The sequence below is a fragment of the Pistacia vera genome, unplaced genomic scaffold (assembly GCF_008641045.1).
Source record: "Pistacia vera cultivar Batoury unplaced genomic scaffold, PisVer_v2 Contig126, whole genome shotgun sequence".
NCBI classification, from domain to species: domain Eukaryota; kingdom Viridiplantae; phylum Streptophyta; class Magnoliopsida; order Sapindales; family Anacardiaceae; genus Pistacia; species Pistacia vera.
The window spans coordinates 180,960-184,704 of NW_022195314.1; the positions used below are offsets into that span (position 1 = coordinate 180,960).

A 3,745-nucleotide genomic window follows, 5' to 3' on the forward strand; every position below is an offset into this window, starting at 1 on the left:
TGTTTTATTTTTGAATTTAATCCGCTTTCTAGAACTTTTACTGTTCAAGGTGATCGTTGTATACAGAGTCAATTGAAAGATTTTTATTAAAAAAAAAAAAGTCCTATTTACTTTGCCAAATGCCAGTTATTAATTATTAATACTTACAGCATAATTACTATAAGCAAATTACAAAATGGACAACTTCTCCTATGGAATTGTCTTTCAGCTAGACAAATAAGGCATTGAGAGATACCACAAAAAACAAAACATTATAATCAACAATTCAACATCATAAATGTTCTTTGTTGACTCTGTACTTATCTAGGCAAGCACAATATAATTTTAAGCATTAACTGTAGCTTCATGGCTTGATCTTGGGTGAACGCGGAGATGGAGTCCGCCTTCAATATGAAGAGTGAGTGCAGCTTTGTACCTAACTGGCTTACTTTCATCATTAAGCTTGAATTTGCAGCTCCCAAGGAGGATCATGGAGAAAATTTTCATCTGCCTGTAAGCAAAATCCTTTCCCAGACAGATTCTTGGACCCGCCTGTTCAACAGAAATCATCTAATTAATTAGCTAATCTAAATAAGAGGTTCCAATTAATTGCGTCATCAGGCTCGTGTTACAAAGTAAGTGAAAAAAATAAATACGAACTTAATTTTCCAACACTTTATCTCACCTGGAAGGCTGTGAATATGAAAGGGCTTTTGGGTTTTAAGAACTTAATTTTCCAAATGTGATTAAAAAAAGTCTACTTGAGTGTTAAGAACTTAATTTTCCAAATGTGATTAACTGATGGATGTGATCAACTCTTTATCTCACCTGGAAGGCTGTGAATATGAAAGGGCTTTTGGGTTGATAATGGCCATTTTCATTGAGCCATCTCTCTGGCCGGAATTCCTCTGCATCATTACCCCATAAAGCTTTCATCCTCCCCATCGCATAAGGTACATATAAGATCATATCTCCTTTATTCACACTGAAACCATCGGGCAGCGTATCATCAGAAAAACAAATCTTCGCATCCTATCACACCACCCACAAGTACTTCTTTCAACAAACAAACCCAATGATGGTCTTATTATATTAATCAACCCGTACGGGCGCGCGTGGCCATAAAATCATATGAAGCCTTTATAAAATCAAATGAAAATATTTTGTAATTAACAACATTTTCTGTGTTCTACCTCTGTTTATGCATGTACTTACCACAGGAACTGCGGGGTAGAGCCTCAGTGTCTCGGACAAAGCTGCGTGGAGATAATGCATCTTGTCAAGGGTTTCTTCATTTACTTTGGCTGCCAGTTCCTCAATGCTTGAATTACTTCTCACTTGGGTTGCTTCTATTATTTCTTTTGCAATCTTTTCTTGTATATCAGGGTGCTTGCAAAGCAAGTAAAACAACCAAGAAACAGTGGCAGCAGTGGTGTCTTTGCCAGCAATTACAAAACTGAGAACTATGTCCCTCAAGTATTTTGGATCGGTCTCCTTGAGTTCCAAAAACCTGGACAGAATGTCTTCTTTCTTCTCCTGTAAAATTGACTTGTTAGCTAATTGCACTAATATTACTAATACTTCTGAACTAAAACCCAGAAGGTTCTAGATGTTATACTCACAGGTTCTATATCATCATGTGGATTATTGAGTCGCTCAATTTTGCTTTTAATTAATTTGTATACAAAATCATCAACCACTTTGATATTCTTTCTCAATTCATACTCTGATCCTATGTTCAGGAACCGCTTAATCTTCCAAAAAACATCAGCATATCGGAAAGAAGTAATTGCATTTGCTTTATCAAAAGCGTCAGTGAATCGAGCCCCTTCTTCATAAGTGTTAGACAAACCATCCAAGTCTATGCCCAATATGACTTTAAACACAGAGCGTCTAAGGTTGCTTTCATGAAAAGATTCTGCAAATCAACACATAATTATAGTGAATCAATCATCAATTAAACGGAATTATTACCTGTTCTTCTGCTATAAAAACTAATTCATTAAGAAACTCATACTTGCATGTCTAACGATGGGTTTGATGCCGAAGCTTCAGAAACTATTCGAGCAAGCTTTACAGCAGTGGTTTTAAAGATCACACTGCTAAAATCTCTCAGTATCTTGGTGGAGAATTCATAGCTTGATAGTTTCCTTTGATGTTTCCACTTGTCTCCGTCTACAGCGAAGATCCCATCACCCAGTAGATCTGTCAAAATGTTATAATTGTACAATCCCTGCTTCCATGAACGTGGTAGAATTAGAATTTTCTACTAATCATTTACTATGTGTGTTGATACTTCTTTTGGATGAACAATAAATAACATAAAGAAAAAAAAGAGTTTTAAGTGTTAGAATGAATGTGCAAAATTCTAGGTTATTTAATCATTTCCACAGCTAATTTTAACTACATCTTTAGGAAGAAAAGCGCAGCCTTCAAACTTTCTGCTTCCATTTGATTCTCAAGATAAACAAAATCATACGGAAATGAGGAGTAGATGTCTATTAGGAGATCGCGCAGCGGAAAACATATATTTAAGATAAATAATATAGGAATAAATTTATACTACACAAAGAGATGATATTTTACGTGGTTCGGCATAACCTGCCTATATCTACGGATAAGAGAAATCTACTATAGTTTCATGAACACGATATACAATAGTACATAACACTATAAACCTGGTACATAAAATAGAGCAAAAACATCATAGTTTCTAACTACGCTTAACTCAGTCTCTAGAGTGAAAACAATCTTAGTTTCTAAGACACTCTCCCCATGGTGTTTAATAACTCTTACATCAAATACCATGTGTTCTCATATTCTCTCATAACCTTGAATTGGTTCTCAACCTTATATTTATAGATAGGATATGAGATATTATTTTCCTAAAAAGATTCATATTTCAATTCCTAATAGAACTCCTATATTCTATTCCTATTTACAATTGTATTCTTTATTAAATAGTTTTCCTAAAGACATACAATTTCACATGAGAACAAATAAGAAAACAAGCCACAAATATCCCAACAATGTCTCTATACGAAATGAAGTCGGCAGTGCTTAAAATAAATGCAACTATTACCTTGCCATAGTTTGGAAAGTTTGTTTTGAGGATGTACTCAACAATTTCTGGGTCGGTGGTGAAAGTTTTATATTTGCGTAAAAGGTCAGTCATGCAGTCAAAGAGCCTGTAATAATTAAGTATTAGGCGCAAGTGAGAGCTGCCGATGGGGTAATATTTTTTAGTCTTCTGAGGCAATTTTGTGACACGGAATCTAAGGATGACTATGGCAGAGATTAATGCTAAAGCAGCTGCTGTGAGAGGGATGAAGAAGCAGGAAAATTCATTTAGGTCGATCATGATCAAGAGTAAGCAATGCAATACAGAGCAGATTCGGAGTTAGATCGTGGTAGCTAATCATCCAGCCAAGTTGTATAAGATATATATAATGGATCTTACGATTCTGAACTGAAATTCCTTTCGGGTTTTATTGTTATTTTATCTTTCCTTTTATCGTCAATTTCGCCCAGTCCCACCTTTTCATCTGCTTCAAGAAGATCCTTTAGCGTAATGATTTTGTAAAGGCAAACAGTTGGTCTTTCAATTTAAATTAATATGATATATACAGTTATACACTGAGGTTTAGACAAATAACAGGCAAAAAATTTGAGAAATCAAGCTGAAAAGTATATGACCAAAATGCCCTTCTAAGCTCGAAAAGTATACAGTATACTACCAACCATGCTGATTTTATCAAAAGAAAGG

General features: G+C 35.0%; 1 pseudogene; it reads right to left on the reverse strand.

The window, feature by feature from the left end:
• Positions 1-324: 324 nt before the first annotated feature.
• LOC116120176 lies at positions 325-3,340 on the reverse strand (annotated as a pseudogene).
• Between the last annotated feature and the right edge of the window lie 405 nt (positions 3,341-3,745).